The 16,689-nt window shown below is 32.1% G+C and overlaps 2 pseudogenes; one reads left to right on the top strand and one right to left on the bottom strand.

Annotated features, from left to right (window-relative positions):
- The first annotated feature begins 1,637 nt into the window (after window positions 1-1,637).
- On the top strand, window positions 1,638-2,229 carry LOC149550351 (EID1-like F-box protein 1 pseudogene; annotated as a pseudogene).
- A 2,633-nt stretch (window positions 2,230-4,862) lies between these two features.
- Window positions 4,863-13,629, bottom strand: LOC149550350 (protein CYPRO4 pseudogene; annotated as a pseudogene).
- Window positions 13,630-16,689: the final 3,060 nt, after the last annotated feature.

Genomic DNA, 16,689 nt, shown 5'->3' with positions numbered 1-16,689 from the left:
ATTGGAGGAAGAAGCTATTTCAAGGTTGATTGCAAAGCTTAAACTAAGATCTTTAGTGGGTTCCGAGAAAGTTAGTTGAAGTAGATAAAATTCTTAGTAGAAGTTGAGTAATAGAAATTTCTAGTGTGTGCCGAGTGATCTTCATGTGTCAAATAAGATTAGGTGCCAAGCATCAAAAAATTTTCAGTTGGTGTCAAGTGATCTTCAGGTGCCAAGCATCAAGAAAAACACAGTTGATGCCGAGTAACACAGTATGTGTTGAGCACCCGTATTTCAATAGTGCAAAGCTGCTGCATTATTTCAAATGAAAAAGATTCACTAAATCTAAGTTGACATAGTGGTTACATTGAATTTTTTGAATGAGTTGGAAGATAAGGATGATGAGTTGGAGGCACAAAATCCTATGTAAACCATTTTTGGGTGAATTCTAAAGGATTATTCAAGAAGTTTCTAGAGGAAATAAAATATGGGTTAGATGCAATGAATCCTACCTAATCCATGCAAATTGAAATTGAAAAGTGGAAGAATCAAGTGGGAAAAGGTACTCCAAGACTTCTATTTAAGAAGTCATAGACCAAGAAGCAAAGAGCTGCTAATATTGTTGTTGCAGAAGAGCCAAATCTATGAAGTGAGTAGAAGGGTGTCAAGGAGTAGACATCTAGGAGAAGGAAGAGAACAGAGGCTCTACTTCTATGAGTGGTCATGAAGAGATGATTGCATTAGTACATTGAGTGTGGAGACTCAAGGAGACAAAGCTTGAAAGAAGGACAAGCTGTCAAGAGTTGCAGAGATTGAAGGCTAGTCAAGGGTATGAGCTGAGAAGTGATTTGAGATCTATAAGATAAGTTGTATGTTGTAGTCAAGTCAAGATTTTCTAATACTCTCTAGCAATTTTATTAGATCTAAAAATCCTATGGACTTAGGTTTGCCTAACAACCATTTGTAAATCCTTTAATAGGGTGACATTCCAAGTGAATGTTCTAAAGTCCTTTAACTAGGCCCACTTCTAATAGGTTCGGTAAATCCTCTAACAAGGTCACATTTAATAGTGTTTTGTAAGCCTTTAACAAGGTAGGACTTTCATAGGGAACCACTTCAGAAGAGTGAGAATTGAGTAGCATGTTACTGGTGGTTTTTCCCAAATTGGGTTTCCACGTAAATCATTGTGTCATGTGTTGATTTCTTATGTGTTATGCTTGCATGTTGATTTAGAATAACTTGCTGATTAGATAAGTTAAAGCATGGATGAATGAATGGTTGAATGAGTTCACTATACTTAGTGAAAAGTTTGAATAGGATATTTGGACCTTGAATAACTGATTCACTCCCCCCCGCCCTCAGTTATTCTAAAGCATTTCTAACACAACTCAATTAACCAATTGCATCTCAATTTAGCATTTAACAAATTTCAAGATAACATACCACCAAGGGTCATCTCAAAGGAGAAGTGCATCATTCTCCTTATCAACAAACACAAGTTGCCAACCTGATCTTAAAGGGCCCTCAAGCTAGCCTTCTAGGCCAAACATGTAGACAAGTTCACTTCGCAGTTCTTGATAACTACTGAAATGTGTGATATCCAAAGATCTCAAAACTGACCATTGTTTTTATACCTATCAAAACACCAATAAATTTTATGTTCCATATCTTGTATTTGCAAACAGTTTGAGGATCTTGTGAATTAGATACTTTGGAAAGAGTTTTTTTTGTCAAAAGAACCAAAAATGGTTATTGAGCTTACTAGGGTTGGTCATAGCTCATATTTTATTGTGTCAGATGCCACAATACTAACAATTGGTTTATGTCTAGAGCTATACTAGGTCAGTTTTGAGTTAGGATAAGGTTTTCACAGATTGTTGGAAGAGTTTTCTTGTTCACAGTGTAGATCCAATAAATTATACATGACATATCCATGTGAGCATCTAACCAAGAAGAAGATGGTGGTGTCATCTTATTTTGAGGTATATTTAACACATTTTCAAAATCTAAAACAAGGAGGATGCTCATTAAGAAACAAGCCCAAGTACATCCAAAAGATACTTATGGTTATTTCAAGAAAAATATATGGAGCTTTCACCATGAAAAATATGATTCCTAAAAGTTCACTTAAGAGGTTGGATTCCTATAGAGATCAAAGAGTGCATTCTATGCCTCAAAGGGCTCTTGATTGGAATCTACACTTTTCTCCCCCATTCAGATTTTGACAGTGTGCTAGAAAGGGAAGAGTAAAGGGTAACCTAGCATAGGAAAATGTCTATAATAATAATAATTCTTCCCTTATCTCTATTATAAATTTCCTTGTATCCTCAAATCATTATGATAATTGAGATATGTGATTGATGGTTTTCTTCTAATTTTTGTTTTCTTCTATTTGGCATACCATATGTTCTAGTTTGGAGAATGTCATGTCTTAAGAATTGAGCTTTGAATATATAACCCTAATAATCTTATTTTGGTATTTTATAAAAAATAATTAATATTTTTTTATGTGCCTCTTTTGTTTTAGGAATATCTTCCTCAATTCGTAGGTAGTTAATGCTGGGGACTACCCCAACATAATCTTGGAGAAAGCAATATTTTTGTTAAAGAAAAGGTCTAGTGTTCCTTTTTGTTATGTTTCTTGTCAATTAAGTATTTTTTTTAAAATGATTCTATTTGTCATATAAATATTATGCTATAATTAGATGATTGATTTTGCATTGTTTTCTATCTACTGAGGCTTCAGTATCCTACCTTCACTATCTTTGGAATTGTGAAATCCCATTTTTTGCCATCTTTAGTTGATGCATTGCTACACAAATATGGTTTAAATTCTTACATAATTTTTTATAATTTTATATACGACTTCACATTTTCAAGGATTTAAGGGATATTTTAGTTTTATTACTTAAAATTATGAATTGTGGTAGAGGTGAAGTCTTTTATCTTCAAACCCTTGTATATGAAAAAATTAATCATAAATCATAAAAAGAATTTGTAGTTTTCCACAATTTTTTGAAGTTGAATAGGGTTTTGATAATTTTTTTGATCATTTCTACTTGCAAGAAAAGGATCTTATAGTATTTATACACTCTAATTTGGGATTTTTTTTTCAAACTATCATTATGATACTCACAATCATAGTTAGTACATTCTTTCATTGAAAATAAACTTGTGATGGTCCCTTAATATATTAAGATAATTCATGAAATGTGGAATAGACTTGGATATGTAGGTCATTATCCCCTGAATCCATTTAGTAGACACTATTTAGATAGTATAAGTAATGTTTCTAATACAAATCAAACATCTTCATTAATATTAATGATCATAAAAATACACACATAGTCATTAATCACAATATACTACCCTTCAATTTTTAAATCTCATCAACCTCTTCCCTTGGTCTCAAGAAAATAATGGTCAAAATTGATTCTCTTAACATAATCAACAGTCATCATAAAATATTTTGTCCTAGTTGGACGCTTTGACATTGTTAGCAAGATGAACAAATTTGTTGATCTTCCTTTGATGTAGCTTTCTTGCATTACTTTCAGGACTTGATTTTGGCAATGAAATCTTAGGCAATATTGATGTGGAAAGAGCCTTTTCTTGTATTATAGAACATGCATATAGAATCTTATTTGAGACTTAAGAAAAATTTGGATTTTATGCCCGATTAGTCCCCTTTTCTTGATACTTTGACCATGTGGTAGTATCTTAAGTAGTCATGAAGATCCTTATGCTGATATATTCTCAAGGGAATCTGTAGATGTCTAGTATTTTCACCATGCCATATTTTGTTTATGGGATACTAGTGAAAGAAAAACAATGGGAGGAGGTCAATAGTATAAAATTTTCCACAGTTGATGTGCCTTGTAAGGGTAATGGGGTTAGATTTTATTCAATTGGTAAAGAAGATGTGACAGTGCACAGAGTGATTGGATGGGATGGTCCTTTTGGTTTAGAGTTGGTAGATGGGGCCTTGCCAGTGATTGTTTTTTGGTTAATGGTTATTTTTTGAAGTTAGGTTCCTTTTCTTGTGTTTTATTCTTTGAATGGTTAGTCTATCATTTTCCAAGCTATATGTTGGAACTCCCATTATGTTTATAATTTTTTTGGGTGAGGGCCCTAATAGATATCACTATGAAATAAGAGAAAAATAACTTTTTATTTTTCAAATAATATTTATAGAAACCATTGAAGAGGCACCAAATTTTTATTTGCATTAGCAATCACTTTTCGTCAAGGAATGATATACTATTCTCTATTTGAGTGTCATAATCTTCATAAGCACATAGTCTATCCATATAATATTAGAAATATGAACGATGGAAACATTACAATACAAATTTTATAAAATAATTCAATTTGAACCCTATGGAAAGAATTATCATTATAAGATGTACATTAAAACATGATAGACTATATGCATCATTTCATTATTTTTTATAGTTAAAATAATCAAAGCACACTTGCTATCAAATGAATCACCACAAAATGACATGGTAGAAAACTTGAAAGAAATATAGAATTAAGAGGTTAGGTTGATGAAATATATATGAATATGATGTTCTTTGAAACCCTTTGACAAGCATGGTTGTATCTCCTCTAGTTGATAGGGAAGAATATAACTATCTATGAAGAAGGGAGAAAATAACTCACATATTTGTATGGACTAATAAGAAGTAAATTACCCCCTATAGATATATTCAATTACACTTATATGACCTTCCAAGTATATTGTATTGCATAAGGCAAGAAATACACAGCATTGAATTGCAAAAATTTAAAAAGGAACACTAAATATTTAAGTGGTTTGTTTCACATAATTTATTTAGGAGTTAAAAATAAATGAGAGATCAAAATATTGTAAAAAAAAATTACCTCCTAGATGCTATGCTAAAAGAGCTAACTTTCTTAGGTTTTGCAACAATGAAAGGATCCTCAAGATTATCTGTAATGATATATTTCTAATACATGAATCTACTATCAACATCAGATTCATCTTTTGGAAAATTCTTGTAATAGTAACAACTTTTCAACCAATCTTGGATCTTATAGAAATAATTATTTTTATTTCTAACTTGTTTGAAATTCCAAATGATAGTAAAATTACCATCACTGGCAACAAAATGCCCCTCCAGCTTGCAACTATCGATAACCAAAGAGAATTATACATCGTGAAACTTGTTATTTCTTACATTATATTAATCCATATGACTTAGTTTAAGATTTTTTGGAGCTACAATCTTGTTCCCCATTCTACTAGTAAATCCAATCTTGGTCTTCCCATCTTTGTTGATGAAAATAACACTGACAAGAATTGGGCAAGTATCAGTGGTCCGCAAAAACCACTTTCCATCATACATAACATCCACATGGGTCACTCATGAAATAATGTTGGGAAAAATTTTCATAGCTACCCTCATTTACTATTGGATGAAATTGATTAATTGTGTGTTGTCTTTGATGTTACAAAAATGTCATAATCATTATTAGTTAGTATATGTGAAGCTCACTTAGGTATTCAAGATAGTTTTCAGGGTCTACCGAGCATTCCTGTATTTTCCTAGTTTAGAAAGTAGTGTCTATCGAGTTCACTTAGGCGTCAAAGGAAAATTTTTAGATAGAGAGTGTTAATTGAGCTCACTCAGATAATGAAGGAAAACTAGATGGAGCCAGTGCTAACCAAGCTCACTCAATTGTCAAATAATTTTCATAAGTTTGTATTGTTAACCAAGCTTCTGTTGGCTAACAAAGAAAATCATTTCAGAGTTAGTTTCTACCAAGCAAGGTCAGCTAATGAAGGATTTTCTTATTTTGCTAAATTAAGCTTAATTGACTTATCTATTGATTCCAGCCAACTAAGGTGATGAATATTGATTATTGTAAGTTATATTTGAGCTGACTTGATAAAGTGAAAGGTATAAGTATGAGGTCAAGTTGTGATTTAAAAGTGTGCAAGTGAAAAGTAGGAAGTGTATGTGCAAATTATGGTGATGTAATTGAAGATCTATTGATGAGTAGAGGAAGCAAATTTGAAGGATAAGCAGAATATCCTTGTGGTGCATCAAAGTCATATTCAATCATGAAGGATCAAGTACAAGCTAGAATAGAGATCTAAAATCAACATATTGGTTGCAGTCAAATTAGGTAATCTCATTGTTACTCTCTAACCATTGTAGCAATGATCTAAATCTCTTAACAAAGCCTGCTTAACGACTATTTGCAAATCCTCTAACAAGGTGGAAAATCCATTGAATTATTCTCAAGACCTATAACAAGGCCACTACTAATAGGGTGATTAAATCCTTTAATAGGTTCACACCTAATAGTGTGTTTTGTAACCTTTTACAGGGTTGGCTCCTAACAGGGCTCACTTCAAAAGAGTGAAAATTAGTAATTAGTTGCTATTGGTGGTTTTTGCCAAATTGGGTTTCCATGTTAAATCCTAGTGTCAAATGTGTTCATGTTATTTTATTTATGTGTTTGCAACTAAGTTAAAGTAATGGTAATCATAGATAACATCTAAAGTTTATATGTTAAGCATTTACCAAGCTCATTCTTTTAGTACCAAGTTACAACATTTTGTGTGTTTATCGAGCTTCAATAGTATTCAGTTATTTGTTTTCTTTTTGTACTAATATCTAAGGGATCTAGGATTTATTTTTTTAGTTATTGATTTAACCCTTCCCTATTAGTTACTCCTCTTATATTTCCAACAATTAGTATTAGAGCTTTTGGTGCTTGTAGAGAAGGTTTCAAAGACCTAAGCTAAAGATCAGGATGTCTTACAAAAGAGAGATTTTGAAGTTGAACAGAGACAATTTTGTAGTATGGCAAGGACTTATGAGATTACATCTGGCTATCATAAATGATTTAGGTTGCAAGTATCTTGATGCTAAATACAAGATTCCTAAAAAGAAGAATCATAATATCATGATGATTGATATTGCATCTGCTCTCAACTATGCTGAATTTGATAAGGTAAAAGATTGTAAAACTACTTTAAAAATATGGAACAAAATGAAATATATCTATGGAGGAGATGAAAATGTAAGAAAATAAAAAGAAGAAAGCCTTAGATGAAAATTTGATCAAATGAGAATGAGAGAATATGAAAACTTTGAAAAATATGTGGAAAGGATCAAGGATAGTGTAAGTGCAACCAAAAAATCTAGAGGAGACATCAAGGAAGAAACTATTGTAAGTAAAGTGCCCATAACTCTTCATCCCATGTATGTAATTAGAGTATCTACTATTCAAGAAATGAGATGTGATCCAACTAATAAGATAGGGTTGAATGCTCTAGTTAGAGGATTAACAACTTTTGAATTAGATAATTATGGCAACTATGTTCCTACTTCAAAGAATATTGAATCTACATTTAAAGCTAAACTAAAAAGGGTAAAAAGTCAAAATCTAGTCAAGCAAGAAGTGAAGAAGATGGATCAATAGAAGAAAGTTTAGATAGTGATCTTGAAGTTGTTGAAGCCCTACTTGCAAGGAAGTATTCCAAAGGAAGAGGAAAGTACAAAGGTAAAGTTCCTCTGATATGTTTTTCTTGTGAAGAAATTGGTCACATTACTCTTAGGTGTCCAAAACAAGGAAATCAAGGATGACAAGAAAATAAATAAGCATAAAGGAAAGAAGGACTCCAAGAACTACAAGAGCTTCAAGGACAAAGTTAAGAAATCTTGTTTCATAGCTAAAGATTCTCATAACAGTAAAGATGAAATGGTATATATAGCCATGAAAGATGAATCTGATGATGAAGGAGATAAGATGACACTTATCTTTCATGTTAGCAAAAATGATATATGGATTATTGACAGTGGCTTCCCACGTCATATGACTAATGACAAAACAAAATTTGAGCATATGGAATATTATGATAGAGGTAGCATAAGATTTGGAAACAATGAACCTTATAACATAAAAGGAAAAGGATGTATCTTGTTGACTAAAGAACTTGTATGTGATAATGCCTATTAGATTGAAGGACTAAAGCATAATCTACTAAGTGTGGCACAACTAAATAACATTGGATTCAAGGTAAATTTCATGAAAGGATAGGTCAAACTACTGGATGGGAAAGGAAATTTGGTTGGTTCTGGCAAGCAACAAAAGGTAATATATTTTATCTTAATCTTAGTGATTGTTCATGTTTTATTGCTCAAGTAGAGGAAATTTGGTTATGGTACAAAAGGCTATGTCATGTGAACTTTGATAATCTAGTTAAGATAAGAAAACATAAAAGAGTAAGAGGTATCCCTAGTTTGAAGAAGCCTAACATGGGTCTATGCAAGAATTGCCAAATTGGTAAGATGAGAAAGACAAGCTTCAAGAGTAAAGACTATTAGTCAGAAGAAGTCTTTGAAATTGTTCATATAGAGTTATGTGGACCCATTGGAATAGAAAGTTATAGTGGAGAAAATTTTTTCATTCTCTTTGTTGATGACTACTCTAGAATGATGACAGTAATGTACCTAAAAGAAAAATTAGAAGTCTTTCAAAAATTCAAGTGGTATTTGGCAGGAGTAGAAAAAGAAACTGGAAAGAAGTTGAAATGCCTAAGATTAGACAGAGGTGGTGAATTCATCTCCCATGAATTCAACAATTTTTGCATTGAAAGAGGAATCAAAAGAGAAGTATCAGCCCCTGGTACACTACAACAAAATGGTATAATAGAAAAAAGAAATAGATCTATCATGGACTATGCAAGAACCTTGATGATTGAAAAGAACATTGCTCTCAAATACTGGAAGGAAGCTATCAACATTGTAGTTCATACCTTGAACATAGTTTAGTTGAAGAAAGATCCAAACAAGACACCTTATTAGCTATGGTATGGCTACAAACCTAATGTAAGTTACTTGAAAGTATTTGGCAACAAATGTTACTTATTAAAAGAACCTAGAAAAGGAAAATTTGATGTAAAAGGTGATGAAGGCATATTTCTAGGTTACTCTTGTAGAAGTAAAGCATACATATGTTTGAATTTATCTACTCACAAATTATAGAAACTGCACATGTTAGAATTGATGAATTTGTAGAAAAGAATGAAGAAGAAAGCAATAAGGAACCTAAAGACTACATAAGATTTCTTTATTATGAACCTAATACTTTGCCAAATATATCTAAAAGAAAAGAAGAGTCAACTCCCAAATCCTTGGAAACTCCAATAGCTACCAAGTTGTAGATAGTACACCTAAGCTACAAGGACTTGAGTCACAATCAGAGGCTATTGAGCTAGTTCAAACCGAGCTTGATGGACCCAAGTCACCAAAAAAAGGAACCGAGCTTGAAACTAAAATTCAAGAAGAAGATGGTGGAACTCATTCAATTACCAAGGAGCCTGTGTTAGCAAGACATGTCAAAATACATCATGCATCTAATTAGATCATTGGAGACAAATCAGATGGAAAAATGACTAGAAGCAAATTAAAAGGTACTTGTTTACTTGCTGAATTTGAATCTAGAAGTGTTAAAGATGCTCTAGAAAATGAAATTTGGATTGAAGTAATGAATGAGGAGATAGAACAAATAGAAAAAGGCAAAACTTGGACTCTTGTTCTTAGACTCAAGGATAAAAATGTGATTGGTACAAAATGGGTATTTAGAAATAAGATGAATGAATATGGAAAGGTATCAAGAAATAAAGAAAGATTAGTATTCAAAGGTTATTCTCAAGAAGAAGGTTTTCACTATGGCGAGAATTTTGCTCCTATAGCAAGACTTGAAGGTGTTAAAATTTTACTAGCATATGCAGCACATAGAGGATTTAAAATATATAAAATGGATGTTAAATCTACATACTTGAATGGAATTCTTGATGAGGAAGTCTAAATTGAACAACCAAAAGGTTTTGTAGATCCTAGCGAGGGATACATGGTTTACAAACTACACAAAGCATTAGATAGTCTCAAACAAGCTCTCAGAGCTTGCTATGAAAGACTCCATAATTAGCATTAGATAGTCTCAAAGAAGCTCCCAGAGCTTTCTATGAAAGACTCCATAATTAATTGGTATAGATTGGTTTTCAAAGGATTAATGATAATAGTAGTCTATATATCAAGGAAGGACTAGATAAGAAGATTGTGTTAGTAGAAACATTTGCTGATGATACTCTATTTACAAGAAATGATGATTTTTGCAAAGCATTCTCAGAAGAAATGAGTAAAGAATTTGAGATGTCCATGTTTGGTGAAAAAAAATTCTTTGTTGGATTGCAAATATAGCAGAATAAGAATGGTATCTACATCACTCAATCTAAGTATATCAACTAGATATTGAAGAAATTTGGAATGGAAGATTCAAGACTAGTTAGAACACCTATGTCTACTGGACATAAGCTTTCAAAAAATGATGATTCCAAAGAAGGATATAAGACCACTTATAGATCAATGATTGGAAAATTATAGTATGTAGTTCACACAAGGCCTAATATTACGCTAGTAGTTGGAATAGTGGCAAGATTCTCAACAAATCCCAAGGAAAATCACATGATGGCAATCAAAAGAATCATGGGGTATTTGAAAGGTACCAAAGACTATAGTTTATGGTAAAAAATTGGAGGCAATTTGGACTTGAAAGTATTTACCAATGGTGATTGGGCAGGAAGTCTTAATGAAAAAAAGAACACTAGTGGTGGAGCATTCTTTCTTAGCAAAAGACTAGTATCTTGGACAAGCAAGAAGCAAAATTGTACAGTTCAATCCACAACATAGGCAAAATATGTAGCAAAAATAGTCAATTTCTCTAACATTGTTTGATTCAAACAATTGTTGGAAGGAATGAAGGTAGAAATCAAAGATCTAGTTGTCATATACTATGATAACACAACTGCAATCAACATATCAAAGAATCCAGTAATGTATTCCAAAACAAAGAATATTGCTATAAAATATCACTTCTTAAGAGAGTTGGTGCAAGATAAGGAAGCCAAATTGGAATATGTGAATAAAAAAGAATAGATTGTAGAAATATTCACCAAGCCATTACCTAAGGATGCACTTTTGTATCTAAGAGGTAAGCTAGGGGTCATTAACCTATATAAAATTCACTAAATGAAGTTTAATGAATGCATCAACTAGAACCTGTTGAAGATCAATTAGTTGATGCAAAATTGGCAAGGGCATGTTGTAAATAAATAAGGTACATTGGTATTTATAGAGTTATTGTCTTTGGCATGTGTTGTCAAAGAGGGAGAAGTACTATCATATCTCTGAGAAATTTTTGGAACCAGAATAAAGTTAGAATGTAGAGAGGGAGAAATCTTCTAATAGAAGAAGTATGCTAAAAGAGGGAGGATATTCTGAAAGAACTCGGTATCAACCATTGTAGATAGAACTTAGTGAAAGGAAGAGCTTATACTAATAGAAGGAGTTCTCAAATCTAAAATCTAAAATTACATTGTGCTATGATATGTTGTGTTGCCATCAATGCCAAAGAGGGAGATTTTTGGATACAACTGATTAATTGTGTGTTGTGTTTGATGTTACACAAATGTCATAATCATTATTAGTCAATATATGCTGAGCTCACTCAAGCAGTAAAGACAATTCTCAGTGTCTACCGAGTGTTCCTATGTTTGCCTAGTTTAGAAGGTAGTGTCTACCAAGTTTACTCAGACGTCGAAGGAAAAGTTGCAGAAAGAGAGTGCTAGCTAAGCTCACTTAGGTAATGAAGGAAAATTGGATGGAACCAATGCCAACCGATCTCACTTAGTTGCCAAAGGATTTTCATAAGTTAGCAATGTTAGCCAAGCTTTTGTTGGTTAAGAAAGGAAATCATTTTAGAGTTAGTTTCTACTGAGCAAAGTTGACTAACAAAGGATTTTCTTATTTTGTTGTATTAAGCTTAATTGACATATCTATTGATTCTAGTTGACTAAGGTGATGAATATTGATTATTGTAAGTTGTATTTGAGCCAACTTGACAAAGTGGAAGGTATAAGTATAAGGTTAAGTTGTGATTTCAAAGTGTGCAAGTGAAAAGTAGGAAGTGTATGTGTTAATTATGGTGATGTAATTGAAGATCTATTCATGTGCAGAGGAAGTGAATTTGAAGGATAAGAAAAATATCCTTGTGGTGTAGCAAAGTCATATTCAATCAGAAAGGATCAAGTAGAAGTCAGAATAGAGATTTAAAATCAAAAAATTGGTTGCAGCCAAATCAGGTCATCTCATTGTTAGCCTCTAACCATTGTAGTAGTGATCTAAATCTCTTAATAGAGTTGGCTTAATAGCTATTTGCAAATCATCTAACAAGGTAGCAATTCCATTGAATTATTCTCAAGAATTCTAACAAGGCCACTCCTAATAGGGTGATTAAATCCTTTAACAAGGTCACACATAATTATTATTTTTGTAACATTTAACAAGGTTGGCTCCTAACAAGGCTCACTTTAGAAGAGTGAACATTACTAACTAGTTGCTATTGGTGGTTTTTCCCAAATTGGGTTTCCACCTTAAATCCTAGTGTCAAATGTGTTCATGCTATTTTATTTATATGTTTTCAACTAAGTTAAAGTAATGGTAATCATATATGACATCTAAAGTTTAAATGTTAAGCATTTACTGAGCTCATTTAGTTATTACCGAGTTATAACATTCTGTGTGTTTACCAAGCTTCAATAGTATTTAGTTATCTATTTTCTTTTTATAATGACATCTAAGGGATCTGGGATTTGTTTTTGTAGTAAATGATTCACCCCTCCCCTCTTAGTTATTCCTCTTATATTTCAATCATTTACATTGTCACATAAAGCATAATCATCACATTAGTAGAACCAACCACAATACACCCATCACTTGTAGTTTCAAAGAACTAGAAATCAATGCCTCTTGAAAATTGATGGCCCTCTATCTAATTCAACATAGAGATATCAATATATTACATACTACCATACTTGGCCCTCATGTCCTACCTTCACAACCTATTGTCACCCAACTATAAGAAGATCAATTTTGAAGCATCCAATTGTGCACCCTTATTACTAATTGTCATATCTCTCATTGTAATGGGAGTTCCATTCCTCTCAAATTTCCACTCTCAATGTCTAATTGATGAACCCTATTAGAATGAGCCTCTTCTATAGGGATCATTAGAAATATATTGGTCCCAACCCTCATGAGTAATGCCTTTTGAGTATTGATAAAGATGCACTTCCATAGCCTCCAAACCTCAACTCTCCCAATTGACACTTAACCATTGAGCTTTTTCCCTAGATACCATTACATGTATTATTCACTTCCTCAACCCCTAATTCCACAACCCAAAAGCTATGACTCCCAGTGCTTATGGAAAAAATTTGAATTCCCCCAATACCTCATCCTCTATGGTGGCTATGACATAATTATTCTAAAAAATGAAATTATTTAAATCCATGAAAAAGTTCTTGTAATCTTCTCTATTAAAAGAAACTTCCTAAAGTTCTTTGAGATAATCCATTCCTAATTGATCATCAAATATTTTAATTAGCATGCGATCATCCACCCAATGTTTGGAGCCCTTCTTACTTTCCTTGCCCTCCTCCTCCTCCAAATTCTCATTGTCATTATTTTCAAGCTTCTCCTCCTCTTGATCTCCCTCATAAAAAAACACTATGGTGACATGGTTATGAAAGACTACCCATTGGGATTTAGGGGTACCAATTTAGATCTATGCCATCATTATAAAATTTAAAAGAGATATATTTTTTTAGAGTATTTAAAAAGAAATATTGGATATAACTTATTAAGATGTATAGTTATGAAAAACTATTATGGATTCATATCAAATTTTTCTTTCCTTTAAAAATTTGGAAAGTATCTCTAATGTTGCTGTAAAAAAAACAAGATTTCAAATATTCAAGTCTTAATATCTTTAATTTTCATCTTCTACAAAAATTTATTGGAATCTTCAATATATGAAAATTTTAGGTGAGAATGAAAAAGCACCCATTTGAGGCCTTTGTAATAGGAAAAACACCCAAAATAGTCCAATCATCCAATATTAGAAAGACACATCAAATTCCATCTTTTACTTTAATTTTTTTACACATTTCATTTCCCTTATTTTCAACTCCAATCAATTCCCTTATGTTAAAAGACTCAAAAGTTGCACTCAAAATAACACCATATGACTATAATTTTCTTAATATCATTTTCAAAAAGTATAAAAATGACAAATTTTTAGTCATTTATTTGATCAATTATTTAGTCACTTATCTTTGTCTAACCTTGTGATTTTATGTAACGATCAAATCAATCATTTATTTAGTCACTTATAAATTACAAATTATTACTAGAATTTGATCACTTTAGTCAGATGACTATAAATTTTAGCCTTGTGACTAAAAGTTCTAGTAACGTAGTCATTTATTTACCAAAATTCTACTAGTGCATGTCTTTAGGTAACCCAACTTCATAAGAATTTCCACTGTCAAACTTCTTCATTTTCAACTTATTGTATGTTCCAATAGGAAATCTTCCTTTCTTCAAATGAACCATCGCCTAATCACTAACTTCAAAAACACAATTTCTTCTAGGCTTATCAACATTCTCCTTATAGTTTAGATTACTTTGTTCCAATCTTGACTTTACTTTCTCATGCAAAGACTTTATAAAATTAGAAAACTCTTCTCTTGCATCACTTCTCTTCTCTTCACCAATAATATCTGCTAAATCTGATATCCCTTTAGATTGTATTCTAGTGACAACCTCAAAAGGTGTTTTCTCTATACTTCTATTCACATAACTTGTTATATGTAAACTTAGCTTGTGTTAATACCATCTCCCAATTATGTGGTTTTTCTCCAACTAAACATCTCAACAAATTATCCAAGCTTCTATTCACGAATGTTTTGCTCCATCTATCTATGGATGGAAAGTAAAACTAAACTTCAACTCAATACCCATATTCTTCCACAAAATCTTCCAAAAGTAACTAGCAAACTTACTATCTCTATCAGTAATAGTACTTCTTCATAATCCATGTAATCTAACAATCTCTTTGAAGAAAATCTTAGTAACATGCTCGACATCTGATGTCTTCTTAAAAGTTATGAAATGAGCCATCTTAGAAAATCTATCCACAACAATAGATATAGAATCATATCCCTTCACTGTCTAAGGAAATCCAAGAAAAATCCATTCTGATGTCACTCCAAGGTTTTCCAGGATCAAAAATAGGTATATACAATCTAGTATTTTGACTTACCCCTTTTGCAACTTGACACACTCCACAAATCTTTACAAACTTATGAACATCCTTGTACATCTAAGGCCAATAATACTTGTCCTTTAGTAGACTCAATGCCTTATCAATTCTAAAATGTTTACCCAATCCATCACTATGATTTTTTTAAATCAAATTCAACCTCATAGAACTCTATGAAATACATAATTGAATACCCTTAAACAACATATCTTCTTGAATAAAATATTCATCAATCTTACTCGGTTGTTCTTGTTGAGAGATTGTTGAAAGAATGAATGTTGATGATATTCCTATGGGGGAGTATTGTAGATATGTTACATTCATGACTAAGTTTGTCATTGATGTCAACATAGCAATTTTTTGTGGTATCTGACAGAAGAATAGTAGAAAGATCAAGTTGGTATGAATGGCTAGTTGAGTATTCTCACTATCCAAGGTTATAAGATATACATATAAGTATATAGTATATGTAGTTAATGTTAGAAGAAGAAATGATAATTTTTGAAGAAGTTATGTAAGTTTTGGTGATGTCTATTCTAAGATAGCATTTACAGAAGCATGTTTTGGTAAACTTGTTATATGTCTTAGCAAAGTTGTTATTCTAAGAGTTGAGGTTGAGGATGTGAAGAAGACATGTTGGTGATGATGTGGCTAAGTTCACTCATAATATTGAGTCTAAAAAATGTTATTCAAGTTGCAATGCAGAAGATTAATGTTATTGCTAAGTGTAACATGTTCTTAATGTGGTCCTATAATGATTAATTAAGAAGGTCTAATAGCTGACTCACAAAATTGTTTTATGGACTCAATATAAAGGAAGGATATTTTACTTTATCGTGGAACATGACATAGTATGGTATTGTATGGAATTGTATTAATGTGAAGTAATTGTAACCAAAAAAGAGAATAGAATGTGTACTTGAGCAAAATTGAAGGAATTTTCATTGCTGATGTTTTATTGTGTGATTCAAGGTTTGATATTTGGATCTAAGGTTTGTGATCTAGTCTACAAGGTCTAATAGTGATTGGCTTGGTTGATAGAATAGAGGAAAGAGGAACATAATAGTAAATTAATTGTTTGAGTAGAAAGCTCGTCTTGTAGTTGAAATTGCATGTTTGGGCAGTGGGCTCATCTTGCATACATTGTATTGAAACTCTTAATAAGGTTGGCACAACTCCTAATAGGCTTAGAATCTCCTAATAGGGATTCAAAGTCTCTGAACAGGGACCCATATGTACTAAATATTGTAATAGACTCCTAACAAAGTCCATCCTCTAACAAGGAATATTTATATTATTACATCATCTTGTGGGCATCATTCCCATTGGGGTTTTCCCTTTGATCAAGGGTTTTTCTAGTCAACATTTCTAGTGTAATTGTTTATGTGCATCTTTGTATGGTTGCTATTTACTTTGGTTGAATGGTTAATTTTGTTTAAGGAAGATAAATTTTTTAATTTTTGGATAGCTGATTCACCCCCCCTGTCTGTTATCTTGGTGAAC

Source organism: Cupressus sempervirens, chromosome 7 (genome assembly GCF_028749045.1).
Source record: "Cupressus sempervirens isolate cs-2001-9-10 chromosome 7, ASM2874904v1, whole genome shotgun sequence".
Classification (NCBI taxonomy): Eukaryota; Viridiplantae; Streptophyta; class Pinopsida; order Cupressales; family Cupressaceae; genus Cupressus; species Cupressus sempervirens.
Note: the sequence above shows the minus strand (reverse complement) of the source record. Positions and strands in the feature narration are given on the sequence as shown.